The sequence below is a fragment of the Chlamydotis macqueenii genome, chromosome 13 (assembly GCF_036417535.1).
Source record: "Chlamydotis macqueenii isolate bChlMac1 chromosome 13, bChlMac1.mat, whole genome shotgun sequence".
Lineage (NCBI taxonomy): Eukaryota > Metazoa > Chordata > Aves > Otidiformes > Otididae > Chlamydotis > Chlamydotis macqueenii.
Window position 1 is genome coordinate 21,699,507 of NC_141568.1, and position 14,997 is coordinate 21,714,503.

Sequence of the window (14,997 nt, forward strand, 5' to 3'; positions counted from 1 at the left end):
ATAGTGGGGGGTAGATTTAGACTGAGTATTAGGAAAAAATTTTTTACAATGAGGGCTGTGGAACACTGGAACAGGTTGCCCAGAGAGGTGGTGGATGCCCCATCCCTGGAAACGTTCAAGGCCAGGTTGGATGGGGCTCTGAGCAACCTGATCTAGTCGGGGATGTCCCTGCTCCTTGCAGGGGGGTTGGACTAGATGACCTTTGACGGTCCCTTCCAACTCTAACCATTCTATGATTCTATGATGTTTAAGCTCCTCAGCCTCTGTACGCACCAGCACCGCTGACAACTGTCCCCTTCACCTGCTCAGCACCCACCTCCATTCTTTGTCTTCCCTCTCCTCAGGGTGCATCCTCAGCTGAGTGGGGAGAAACAGGAATCCTCCTCAGAAGACCTTCAGTGATTTCTCATCCTCTTCTGGACAAGGAATTCGTAAAGAAGGAGGAATCACAGAATCACAGAACGGTTTGGGTTGGAAGGGACCTTCAAAGCCCATGAAGTCCAACCCCCCTGCAAGGAGCAGGGACATCTCCAACCAGATCAGGTTGCTCAGAGTGCCGTCCAACCTGGCCTTGAACGTTTCCAGGGATGGGGCATCCATCGCCTCTCTGGGCAACCTGGGCCAGTGTTCTACCACCCTCAGTACAGAAAATTTCTTCCTAATATCTAATCTAAATCTACCCCCCTCTATTTTAAAACCATTACCCCTAGTCCTGTCACAACAGGGCCTGCTGAGGAGTTTCTCCCCATTCTATCATCCTATCTCCTATCATCCACTCTCCTTTCATCCCCCTTCAGGTACCGGCAGGCCACTATAAGGTCTCCCTGGAGTCTCCTCTTCTCCAGGCTGAACAGCCCCAACTCTCTCAGTCTGTCCTCACAGCAGAGGTGCTCCAGCCCTCTCGTCATCTTTGTGGCCTCCTCTGGACTCGCTCCAACAGGTCCACGTCCTTCTGATATTGGGGGCTCCAGAGCTGGACGCAGTACAGTGGGGGGCATCTCACAAGAAGAAGGCCACTCCAAACCACAGGATTATTTCCTGCTCCCTCATCTCATCATCACTGAGTTGAAGTATGTCCTCCTCTCAAACTTTTCCTAAAGCATCATCTAAAAAGGGACTGCAGCCCTGAGTGACTATATGGCAGCTGACACAGAGGAACACTCAGAAGAAAGTGAGATCTTTTCATACCGCGGCCTTAGGCAGCCACGGAGCCTATTTGCCTCCTCTGCCCTGAGAGGCGCATAAAGAGCGGGCAGGTGGGAAGCCACTCTCCTGAGGCGGGAGTGACCGGAAGGTCGGCCTCTGCCTCTCCCCTTGGGCGAGAGCGGCCGCCTCACCTCGGGCAGGGGCAGCGACCTTTCCCTCTCACCACAACCGGCATAAGCAGCTTTCTGAGAGAGCTGCTGGGAGCATCAATGCAGCCTGGTGCTCAACCGGATGCACTTCGTCCCTTCAGGTACTTCCTTTGGGCTCGCCAAAACCACGCTTCCCAAAATGGCGGTCAACCAGCACCAGACCCAGCCGCTCCTCATGCTTCCCAAAATGGCGGTCAACCAGCACCAGAACCAGCCACTCCTCACGTTTCCCAAAATGGCAGTCAGCCAGCACCAGACCCAGCCGCTCCTCACGCTTCCCAAAATGGCAGTCAGCCAGCACCAGACCCAGCTGCTCCTCACGCTTCCCAAAATGGCAGTCAGCCAGCACCAGACCCAGCTGCTCCTCACGCTTCCCAAAATGGCAGTCAGCCAGCACCAGACCCAGCTGCTCCTCACGCTTCCCAAAATGGCAGTCAGCCAGCACCAGACCCAGCTGCTCCTCATGCTTTCCAGCCCCTGGTGAGCAGGGCCCTGGCTGGTCAGGGAGGGACAGACCAGCTCCCGTTAGTCAGTCCCTTCCAAGGCTCCTATCTCACAATCTTGTTTCTTTAAAAATAAACACAGCAATAGGTCTGGTGGTGCTTTTCTTCTCCCCGGTTGCGTTCTGGTCTTCTGGTGTTTGACAAGGAGAAGAGCAGTCAGAGCGTGTTGGACTCTGCTCTCCTCCATGGCGTGGTGGCGGGTGTTTCTGCTTGTCCAGCTGAAGCCGTTGCAATGGCTTTGGGAAGAACAGCCCTAAAGAAGCACAAGATCTGCACGTGTGTAAGAGTTTGCTGTTGTGCACCTGATGTCAGTCGGATAGCTGAACACAGAAATGACCCATTACGTGCACAGGGCGCTGTTTGTGTGTTAATTGAATAGGGTATATGTGCAAATGGAGCATTTGATTGCACATCGGGATAGTTAGGGATGGAAAAGTCAAAAGCTGGAAACTGATGTAGCAGAAAAACGAATTTCAGCCTCTCAAATAAATCCGAACCAGTTTTAGCAGGGCGGCTGGAGGCTGCTTACTTGAAGCCTGCCTGCACCGTAGCCCACTTCTGAGCAGGGGGCGGACGTCACAGTTGGGCTTTCACCCACTCGAGCCCCTGCCTTCCCTGTTGGGGCAGCAGCTGGGCCCACGCCATGCCTGTGGTGACATGCAGCTGCAAGGAGGTGAGGCCACAGTGTTGGCACTGATGGCCCCCCTGTTCCCCTGCAGTTTGCTGCACTAGGACCATCTGCAACATGTTACTGTCCAGTTTCTCAGATATTCAGGACCTTCCAGGAGCTCCAGCCCTGTCAGCTCCCCGCTCCCTGCCCACATGGGCGGTCCCTGCACGCAAACTGACTCATCTCTCGTCTGAGCCGGTATCCTGCATGTCCAAGCACCTTCATCTTCCCTAAGCTGAGGAAGAGCCTGGCTCCTGCTTGAGTTGCTGAGATTCCCTAGGTGTGGCTCTTGTATTCTCATTACTGTATACACACAAGGTATTTTACCCTCCTGATAATAAGCTGATTTTTTTTTGTATGTATAAATATGCAAATATCAGTAGATGGTTTGCATAAGGTGTTGTATAGAATGCTGTAGATGTTGGTAGCGATATTTTAGGTGCAATAAAATGATTCTAGCTAGTAGAAGGGAAGAGAGTTATTTGGTTGTTTTTTGTTTTGGATTTTTTTTTTTTTTGTATTGCAATAACTACTGCCCCATTTAGTTCCCTTAGTGATTCTGGCAACAAGATAATATGCTGCATAGTTAAAAATCTTGGCTTTTCCTCCTTTTATATGTTAAGCAAAATTTCTGTGTGGATAAAATCATAAATGTAGACAAAATGTAGCATAATGCAAATATTTAAATTTTATTTGTATAATGGTTCAGATAAAAACCTTGTGGATGTGCTCTCCTTCAGTCAGAAAAACAGACAGAAACAGTTCATTCATATACACTTCAGAGACCTATAGAACCACTAAACAGGGAAATCTAATGTAGGTCCCCTCGGGGCTACAGCAAAGTGACTTCATTTTGAATATTTGTTCACCTCTCAAATTATCCGTCCAAGAGACTGGTTGGGAAAAAAATTATGGGAGATCAGTGCTATATGTGCTTGGCATTGTCAGTGCACTGATTCACTAGCAACTGTTAAGTAGTGTGGCACACGTATCTCACAATGACGTAATTGTCTAAATTACACAAACACAAGTAAGTTAAGTAAGCTTTAGCAAATCCAATATAGCATAGCCATTACAGAAAACTATGCTTTCTTCAAATTGTACTTTATACAATCTTTATTTGTACAATAAGGAAAAAGACACAAAATATTATCACTTTTATTCTTAAATCTTTCTAATAGTAGTGTTTGGAGGTCCCAATGACTACTAAGAATATTAGGTAAACTATATGTGGAAGTCTAGAATCTGGAACGGTTGAATGTATTAACTCTCTCCTAAACAGAGGAAGAAAGTCTAATTCCCTTGCTTACGAATACTACTTTGCTTCAGCTGCTCTCTTTAATTCAGTAGAAATAAGTATGGGCTATGGCAGTCCTGTAAGTAAGCAGATATCTTGATTCATTGCTGATAAGATGCAAACCTTGAAAAAGAACATTCTACAAAGTAAATAGCTTTTCCTTCTTCAGTATTAGTAATTTATTTCTTTGTTCAGCATACTTTCAGGGAAAAAAATGGATATCCTTTGTCTTCCATTTGCAGGTCCTCATCTTTTTCTTGCAATTTGATTTATTTTACCAAGTTGCTGTTCTGGACTCCTTATCTTTTGTACTGTCCTTTTTTTTTTTTTTTTTTTTGTGAAATCTTGTATTTTTAAAAAGGCACAAAGCTTTTTCTGACAATTCCTGGATGAATGCTTTTGCACAGAGAGGAATTGAACGAGTTCCAAAGAGTGGGTTGTGGATCTGCTTTTTGCTTAGGTGAGCAGTTGCAGTAGTGGAGAATGCTACTGGCTGCAAGGCTAGAAAACTGAGTGCTTGTTCTGAATTTGCTAAACTTCAAATCTCTAATTCATGTGAGGAAACCCTCATTATGTTTTCCCATGGTGATTCAAGTCATTTGGATGAAAAGTATGCCTGCTGTGCTTTAGATTACAGTGGAGGAAGTCTTCAATTTAGAAAAAGGTTTTAAATTCAAGACCTACCACTCACAGCCTGTGATGCATGTCTCAACTTAAGATAATGAAACCAACCTGTTCCAGACAAATTCTATTTAAATAATTAGCAATTCAAATTTGTGAAAGTTATTTCAGGTTATAAAGTTCATACAATTCTCACATCAAGAATTTGTGAATACTTAAAGCAAAAATAATTTAGGTTTGTTTGACAGTCCTCACCAAATAGCCCAGGAAGAACTCATTTGTATACAACTCTGAAATGATATTTTGAAGACACTGGTTGAAATGTTTAGGGTTTTTTAACTGTCAAAGAGATTTTGTGTTTGGTAGTCAGATGATATACAAATGAGTAATACAGCAGTTGTTGTAACTGAAATCTTTAAAGAAAAATACGGACATTCTCTAGAACATACAAACAAGGAATGAGGTAAGTGTTCTAATGAAGAATTTGTGCAAAGTGATTCTACAGAAACCCATCTGTGAGCTAACTGAAGTATGAGCTTCTTTTACTTACTTGTAAGCAGTTTATTTTTCCACTTGAGCAATCTTAATAGAGTAACTAGCTTTAGGCATTAGGCATGGAAATTTAGTATGACCTGAAAAAAAAGTAGCAACATTTTCTCCAGAATGTGGACTTTGTCCTAATTAAATAACTGACAGCACTTGCTGACACCCTGAAGAATTTTATTTGATAGGAATATTAAGTTCCCTTACCCTTCTTTGCCATCGTGTTAGTCAAGATTTATATATATATAAAATAGAACGGTTGACAATATAGATTGTATAAATATCACAAATGATGAGTAACAGACAAAAAATTAGAAAAGAGTTCTAAACAAGGCTAAAATGGCTGTAGAACTATTACGTAGAACGTAACAAGTTAATACAATTTTTTAAATTACAGTAATTTTCTTTCAAATCCATTCACAGCTCTTGTTCCATTTTTAGAGGAATATTTTGTTCTTTCTCCAACTCAGAATGTTTATTCCAGTTCTCTTAATTCTATTTTTCTTCTAATCTATATTTCTGTGATGAGCATTAGTTTTTACAACCGTAAGCAGTATGTGCTTGACTTAGAGACACAAAGAAGAGATGCGGGCAGAAAATGAGCTTTAAACATAACGAAAGTACTGAAGTTTGATGTGCAACTCAAAGCTCTGCTTCTGTGCACGTGTAGAGACACTTTCAGCATTAAGGACCTTTTGCTGCTTATCTCACTCTTGAACTTGATAAAAATCCTTAATCTAGCCATTTCTCTACCTAAATCTGACATACATGATCAGTAAGTGTTGTAAAGCACACTGAAGTGATGCCAGCAGGAGTGGTTTGTGCACAAAGCCCAGGAGCATTCAAAGGCAGCAGAGACCTCTTATGTTAAATCACAGCACGTGTGTAGAGGGCAAAAAGATCTGACCCCTACTGTCAGGTGATTTTTCATTTTCATTTTTCTGTTGGCTGGTAGATTGCTCTGAGGAAATCCCAGTTTAAAAAACAAACAAACAAAAAACACCCAAACCCCAAGAGCCACCCAAACACCAAATATCTAAATCTTAAGAGAACGCTGGGCTTATATAAGATTGCATGAAGTTTGTATCTACTTTGCAGCTTTGCATTGGGATGTTTGTTGTGATCTCACCAAACCAAATTAAGTTCTTACATTGCAAGCGTGCTGTTGAGAGACTGTCCTCTGTATTGCATGGCTGCCGATGGCTGTCACTTCCTGTGCTGGTTTTGTTCAGTGAGGGGGGCTGTGGTGGCAGCTTCTGCAAGAAGCTGCTGGAAGTTTCCCCTTTGTCCAGTGGACTCTGCCGGGCGTAGGGCGGACCGGCTGCTGGCCAGGGCTGTGCCAATTGGTAGCAGAATGTTCCCTGATAACTCCTCTGCAGTAATGTATTTAAGAAGGGGAAAAATAAATTTAAAAAATAAAGAAGAAGAAAGAAGTGAAGAAGCAGAAGCAGCGACAGAGAGGGGGAGGCGTGAGCCTTGTGGGCCTTGCGCCCCTCACTCTCTGGCCTCCCGCCGGGCGGCGACTGGGCCCAACCCGGCCTGGCCCGGCTAAGAGAAGTGGAGAGGAGAGGAGATGTGAATGAGATGTGAAGAGACCCTGAGAGGCGTCTGCCTGCCTGTTGTGAAGGATTTCTGGTGAGAGGAACGGCTGCAGATGCCAGGGTCAGTGCAGGAGGAGGGGGAGCAGTAATGCGGCTCCTGGGCAGAATTCCCCTGCAGCCCGTGGTGATGGCCATGGTGAGGCCGGCTGTGCCCCTGCAGCCCATGGAGGTCCATGGAGGAGCAGAGATCCCCCTGCAGCCCGGGGAGGACCCCACACCAGGGCAGGCGGGTGCCTGAAGGAGGCTGTGGCCCGTGGAGGCCCCGCTGGGACAGCTGTTCTAGAGGGCCTGCACCCCGTGGAAGAGATGACCCACGCCGGAGCAGTTTTACGAAGGACTGTGGCCCGTGGAAGGGACCCCACACTGGGGCAGGGGAGGAATGTGAGGAGTTCTTCCCCTGAGGAGGAAGGAGTGGCGTAAAGCAACCCGTGATGGACTGACCACAACCCCCATTCTCTCTTCCCCCCTGTGCCACTCAGCGAGGGGAAAGTGATAGAGATAACTGAAATGCAGCTGAGCCTGGGAAGAGGGAGGGGTGGGAGGAAATTGCTTTTTGTTCTCTTCCTCATTATCCTGCTTTGATTTTATTAATAATAAATGAATAGCTTTCCCCAAGTCAATTCTGTTTTGCCCATAACAGTAACTTTAAGGATCTCTCCCTGTCCTTATCTCAAACCTCGAGCCTTTTTTTTTTTATATTGTCTCTCCCTGTTCCCTCTGAGCGTGGGGGGAGTCATTGAGAGACTTGAGTAGCTTGGTCCCAAGTGGGGTAAAACTACGACACTTCCTAAACAACAGCTCTAGGTTTTTATGAAGGCTGCTGCTTAGAGTGCAGTCCATAGCTCTCCAGGTGAGTGCAGAGAGAGTAAAGGAAGAAAACAAGCCTATTACAGGTGTTCCTTTAGCTGACATTGCTTCTGTCCCTTTGACCAGTAGTGATGGAGATACATTGTTCTGAACTATTGTACATTTTTTTTTAAGAAATGGGTATAAGTAATGTTGTAGACAATATTAAGAAAATAAAACAGGAGAGAGAACATAATAACTTCAGAAAAGCTTTTAGCTCCTTAGGTTTCGTGGCTTCTGTTACGGGTATGTTACCTCTATTTAAACGCCATGAAGATGTTAACAAAACTGGCATAATCTGGGTTGTAATTCTGTTTTTGCTGATGCTTGAATATTGTGTTCCTTGAGTTAGCTGTATATTTCTCCTCTTATCTCCTTGCAGATGATACATGACAATCTTTGATTTTAAAATATCCCCTCAGTCTATAAATAGCAGTTTGGCACCTGCAGCTCTTCCAGGACTAATTTTGGAGTTTTATTTCCTGATACTTTAATTAATCTTGTGTGACCTGTAAATGTCAGTACACATTTTTACAGCAACTTTGCTGTTGGGAAGTAGTTGAAGGAATTTCTAACACAATAACTTCCTCTTCCCTTTCGTTTACCAGCAAAATGCATCTGTCTGAAATGGCTGCAGTGATCTTAGCTGAGTTCTGCATTTCTAAGCCCTGTTTCTCTTGCATGCCGTCACTCACTGTTTTGTTTGTACTCCAGGTTGAGATACAAGTGATTCGAGTGATACATGTTTGTTCAAACTCTATATCCTCTTACCTTTAGTTATAATGCCCTCAGGCTGGAGCTGCCCTTCCGATACTGATGTAAGCTTTATTTTGTGTGCTTCAGAAATACAAATAATGCTTCTGTTCTGTCACATTTGCAACAATTGCTAGGCAGAGTACGGCGTAAGAAGCGATTTCTAAACTTGTGTCTCCTCTGGCTATGTAACACCAGAATTATGAGAACTTAAGGATCAATGGCTGATAATGAGCTACCACTTTTTAATGAAAACTGTGTGCAAGTCTCAGTGATACCACTTCCCAGTCGTTTTGTGAAAGGCATTTGACCCCTTTGTATTCTAACCAAAGCTTTTAAAATCTACCTAGTGTTTTTTTAAACTCTTCATCTGCAAACTGCATGAAACATTAGATTTTCTGTAAATTGATATAGTAGAAATGTTAATATATGAACTATTGGCAGTCAATAAGCAGTTAAGCCATTGACGTTATGTATGGTCCTTCCAAAACCAACCAGACTTAAAACCTGGAACTATGAACAAATTTACTTTCATCATGTTTTACTTGAATAATTTAAGCTTTTTACAAGGGAATAAACCTGTATCTAAAAAAAAAATAAAATTGTTAAACAAATATCTGAGAAAATAACCAAGTTCTGGAAAATAACCCCATGTCATTTAGGCATTCCAGCACTATAATCTGTATTGCATTTTTGACCTTTAGCTTTAGCTTTTCTGGTCTGTGCCACACACTTAAATTCTCTCCATAATAGTATCATGATGATATACTGTCTCTTAGCACCTCCGTGAGTGTTATTTGTCAAATGAGGACTATGTGTTAAGCTGGGACAGTAAGATAAAGGGAGAGTGATAAATGTTTTGAGTTTTCCTCTTAAAAACATACTATTTAGTAAGAATGTACTGTTTCTCAAAGTGACACCAAAGCACTAATCTGCAGACTTTAAGATGTGTCCTTTTTTAAAACCCTTTTCCCCATGCCTGAGAAAAGTTGTGAAATTACTTTATATAAGAATGTGTACATCACGTAAAATTGCTGCAGTGAGTACAGTTTTAGAAGTTACCTGAAAATTGTGGTCAATAGTTGATGCTGTTGGAGCTCTTGAGACTTCCAAGCTGGGTGGTTGTTAAGGGAAATATATATTTAAGCTGTTTGACAGCTCCTTTTTATTTTGATATGTAAGTATGGTAACTTGATAAATACCAGAATGCAGAGGTGCATGAAAAGGAATAGTACACAGAAATCTGTTTTATGTTTGAAGCCACGACTTGTGGATCTAGAGCATTTTTTCTTTTGCACCTGAATTGACCTGTAATACATATGCAGTATTCTATAACATAGTACAGTAAAGTAGCACTTGAAAGTTCTGCCTGTGAGGAAATGGAATGAGCGTGAAGGAGTACTCATTATACTAAGGATCAGCGCATTGGTGACAGGAAGGGACTCTGAACGTTGTAGGATACTTAGGATGTTACTACTTGCTAAGCTTCCATCTTCCCAGCTGATACTAGCATCGTGTGATGATGCGGTGGGGTAAGATATCTATTGGGATTAATAAAATTGGATAAAATAACTGTAGATTAGTATTATACCAGCTGAATGTGCTGGTGTCCGTTCTGTCCATCTTGTATGTGTTGGATTGGGGAACACTTACAAGAGCCTAGTTGGACTGTACAAAATTTCCCGTTCCTTAGGAAGCATGACTGCCGTATGGTGCGGGGTTGCATCTGTTACTAGGGCGAAAAGTAACTTCAGGAAAGGTCCCTGCTGCATAGGTTAGAGAGAGGCTAATGGTAGCCTTCCCTGACTAGTCCTTTCTTGCAACCTGTTTCCACGCTCTATCAATAGCATAATTTCAGGGGAAGCAGAATATATCTGGGCCAGTTTTTACCTGCTTACTGGTGACTCTGCTACTACATACTTCTCCAAGGAAGGCATTTTGGGTGCTGCCAAAAATATAAGGTGAATATAAGAGAAACATTCTTTACTGCTTTCACAGACATAGAGAAGATTCTGATAACGCATAAAATGTTCAAAATCACTTATTGTGGGAGACCAGGTGTCTGTAAGGATCTGGGTGATAGAAGTTGCATCACTGTTGGAAGTGGTACTTCTAAACATAATTCTATTGGATTTTTTTTCCTCAAGAATCTCTGCGTAGTTAACTTTCAAAGTTTTGGAAATAGTATTCTGTCATCAGTTATTCTTTGGTGTTTTTAAACTGAAGGCAAATTTGCATATGGGGATTGGGCTTGTTGGCTGGGGATTTTTCCCCTTTCTGTTGCCATTGCCACACAAATAGTTCTGTTTGGTTGCTTTAGTCTATGCAATTTACTGAAGCTTTGTCATGAAAACTCAAGTCAGATTGGAGTAAGGTGAAACTCAGGTTTGTGCTTTCAGGTCGTAGATAGCAAATGGCTTCTGGCCACACATGGAAGCAGTATGCCAAGAACAGCTAAATTAGCAGGCAGGGATGCCAGAAGCAGTTTCCTGTTCCCTTAAGTAGTGATCTGGTGGCAATAGATTCGCAGATTACTCCATTTTAGGGGTTGCTTTCAAAACACCTTTGCAAACTGCGTATTGTAACGTCCAAGATGAGCAGATCTGAGTTTATTGCACAGTTTGTTCAAGTCTTCTGCTAATATATACTACCAAAACAATCAATTTGGTTCACACTTTTTAGGTGTTCAAGGGGGTTTTTGGAGAACATTGCCATGCAAAAAAAATGTTAGCACCAACTGTTTCGATAGCAGTAGGGACCCATAGGAATAAGATCAAAGGTTACTTCTGGATGCAGTGAAACGAGAAGTTAGACAGGGTTTTATGGTTCATATCAAGAATAAGAAAAGCTTGTCAGGAACTAAACATGAAAAGCGGATTGATCTCTGTAGTCTGACTGCAATTTTGAATGAACCATACTGAGACATATCAGTGAACCAGAGTGGAAGAGGACAGACGGATGGCAGGGCCATTAATCTTTTATCATGTGTATGAAGTTAAAAGAATTATTGTTTCTTACTTTGTATCTCTCTGTGGGTCCTACAAAATGCACTTACATTGACACATTCCAAATGTCAAATGTATTTTTAAATAATACAAATTTGGGTCAGCGTATCTGAGAATTACAGAGAAAGATTTCACTTGAGGTTTTTTTTCAATATGTCTGCAAATAACTTCATTTTTGAAATGTTACTTTCTGCTCCAGTTTGCCCCTTTTTTAAAATTTTGTGATAGCTTCATGTTGCTTCATTTATTTTCTGCCATTTGTTTTCTGTTTAACTCTGTTTTCCTCTCTTTGGTGCTTTTCTCTTAATTCTTCTTCCTTAAGAAGATGATCCTGCATGATTGAATTTCATACAAGTCTACTTTTAAGGCAGTGGTTTAACACACAGTATAAGACTGTTGCCATCCGGAGACGTCTTTCTCTTCCCTTCCCTTGGCTGCTAAGTTTTATCAGTTGTGCTGGCATAAATGTGTGTACAGCAAGGCAGTGAATTAAATCAGGCAGCAGATCGAGGTTACAGCTAAGGTGGCAGTTTCACAGATGGCTGACCCACCTGGAGTGGGTTGGGTCTTTGCTACAAGAAGGAGTGTGTGCTCCTCTTCATTGTGACCATGCAGTTGTATATTGCATACTTGGTCTCACTGGTGGAGAGTCTTGGAGCCTTCTCAGAGTCAGTACTTACAGATTTTTTTGCTGGACTGTTACATTGATGTGAGGAGAGTTAAGAGTGCTGTGACCTAACACAGGACAAAAACAACGAACAGTACAGTAGAGCAGAGTGGAACTTACTCATTTCAGAGCCTACAAGCTGTTACGCTGCTTACTGAATCTTCTGGAACCTCGTGCTTTTGAGTCAGGTGTCAAAAATTGTCTAAACTGATACAGTGCTTTGCTACCAGGAAGAGTAGTACCGCCTCCTGCTTGAATTGGCTTTAGCATTTGTCATCAGGAGCTAATTTATCTCATTAAATTTGCTCTCCAGAATCTTAAAGAAATGTAATGAATCTACAAAGAAATGTCTTGTTGAATTTTCTTATTTTTATACTGAAGTCATGTGGTGTCTTCAGTAGCAACACTGCTTCACATAAATGTACTAACATGATCAGCTTCACGGTCACCAAGAGTAGTAGATGGCAGATTAAGAGCATGCTGGGAACACAACAGACCCAAATGTCTGTCAAAATGGTGCATGCATGCTTTGTATCTTGAGTAAGGTTTTAGTTTCATATGTGTGAGTTTTGTGACTGTAATCACACCAGCTACAAATGCAGATAAACAAGTCTTGGGAGTAAATATTGGATTTTTTTGCTTTAATAAGCTTTTTTATTCTGCTCAGTATGACATTGGTGGTGTGTAAATGGTCACAATAGAGTAAAAAGGGTGGAAATGTGTTCCTAGCAAAACCTTTACGTTTGTGATTGATCCAGGTACGCAGCCCTGGATTGTGCAGGAACTAACACATGGTACAAAAATGTCAGCTAAACTGGTTCAAAATTTATGTACCCCTGTGCATGAGAGTGAACGTGATGGGAAAGCAATTGCACTCTTTAGATAATCCAGGTGTCAATGAAGTATTTTATTCAATAGGGTTTTTTTGCCTTAAGTATTAAAAAATAAACTGATGTCAAAATCGAAATGTTCCCTGTCACTGCAGCATTAGAAAAGTGCTTTTTCAGTTTGGCAGATGACAGCTGCGGTTCTGTCAGGTCAGGTTGGGTTGTCAGTCCCACTTTGTTACGTAACAGGACATGGGCGATACAAACTGACAAGGACGCTGCAGATGGGAAATAAAACCTAAAGTTTCCTCAAACCTGGAATAGAATGAAACCAAATTCTCATGACACATTTTGGTACTCTTCTTGATGCAGAGAAGGCTCTTAAACAGAAATAGTTCTGCTGATGTCCTTGGGACTGTTTTTCTGCTCTGTGCAAGTACTGCTCAATGCAAATAATTCTGCTCCAGTGGTGCTAACAAGATTTTTTCCAGTTTCTTTTGCCTCTTAGGTCTTTAAGGCAGTGTTTTCAATAAACGTATTTTGGTTAGGAATAAGTTTAAAACCAAACCAAACTACTATGGTTCTGTTGATTTTAGGGACACCTCTTTCATCATGTGGAGAGCGTGATAATCTAATCCAAGGTGATCAAGAAATGTTGGCTTAGTAAATTACTGCCCATTAGTTGAGTCACACTGAAATACGTCTGCATAATAGATTCCACTTACTGATTCAGATGGGCCAAATTAAACCATTGTGTTTGGTTACCACAGCTTGGGGTAACTTGCTCAGAATGGGTAACTTGGTCAACTGGAACTGTGTGAAGAAATCTCTTCTGCTAAGAAGCCAGGTCTTCTTGTACAGGGGTAAGGTAAGCTGCTATGAGAGTTTTTACACCAATCTTACTGCCCCTGTTTCAGAGCATAGAGAGGGACCAAGAAGATTTCTTGGTTCAACAGTACTTGTGTAGTCAGAGCAGCAAAAGGTTTCAGGGTATGGCTGTAAATCTACAAGGTGCTTCTTCATCCAACTTCCCTCAGAGATATTGCCACTTTAATGTAATAGTCATAAAATATATTAGAGAAAGATGTCTGAAATACTAGGGCATTTTAGGGTTATTCTACTTAAATCTGGGTTATTATTTTTCTCCGCTGAAGAGGAAATCTTATTGTCATCTTTTCTTGTAAATCATCTCTCTTAAAACTTATTTCAGAAGATTATTCTGTTGTCACCTTCTGAATAGACTAGTTCGTCAGAGGGTTTTCTTCACTAATTTTTAGATTATATTCCCCAGATATTCTTTCTTGTTGTCCCATAACTTTGAAACACTGTAGTAAACTACTACTTCTATAAATGATACTTTTTTTAAAAAAAATTACTCTCAAAAAATCCTCTCAAGTGGAACAGCGGTTTCAGATGGTATACTTGAGGATGATGCTGGATATAGCATGTCTATCAGCAAGTCACTTCTGAAAATATGCTCTCAGAATTATCTTTTCCCTTCTTACTATTACTTGACCTTTTAACTCTTGTTAGTTTATAATTAAAAAAAAAAATCCAAGAATCTTTACTTAGCACTCAGATAATTCTCCTGACCTTCTTTTATTTTCTTACGCTATAATTTCATTTCCATTCCAAGGTGGTCTTGCACTAACAGATGCAGCCATAAGAGCTCATTTTACTCTTTGTCTGTTAATATCTTTGTTCTTTTTTGTTTCTGCATATGTCTTATTAGCTATTCAGAGTCCACGGCACGTCAATTACCACATTTCCTAGTTTTTGTTCAATAAGGATTTTAAAAATATTAATGTTTTATGTAACCCAAACCTTTTTAATCCTATTGTATTGTTCTATCTTTGTGTTCTCAATTCTAAATCTATTGAGACGCTTCTTTTTTGTCTCACAGAATCACTCCTGTAGATATTGCACATACCCTGGAAAAACATAGTATAATGTGGCTTATACCTTTTCATTGCACTTTTTTTTTTTATGAACGGAGGTTGTTCTAAAGCTGATATATAGTGTACTAAAGCAATTCCTTGTCAGCCTGAGAAATTCTCTTTTGGTGCTGCTGGTTTTCTCATCAATGCTGAGCCTCTCGTGGGTTGCCTGAGTTGGTATGTCCTACACGGAGCATTGTACAATTTTGCTGTGCTTCTGGATGACATTTTCAGGAGTTTGCCTAAGGAGAGAGGGTATGAGCCTGTAATTCCAAGGCACCTGCTTTTTGTTGCCTCTGTCTCTTCTTTGAACATTTAATTAATCCCTCTGATTCTCCTGTATGTGGAATTCTTTCCTGGAGGTACGACGTC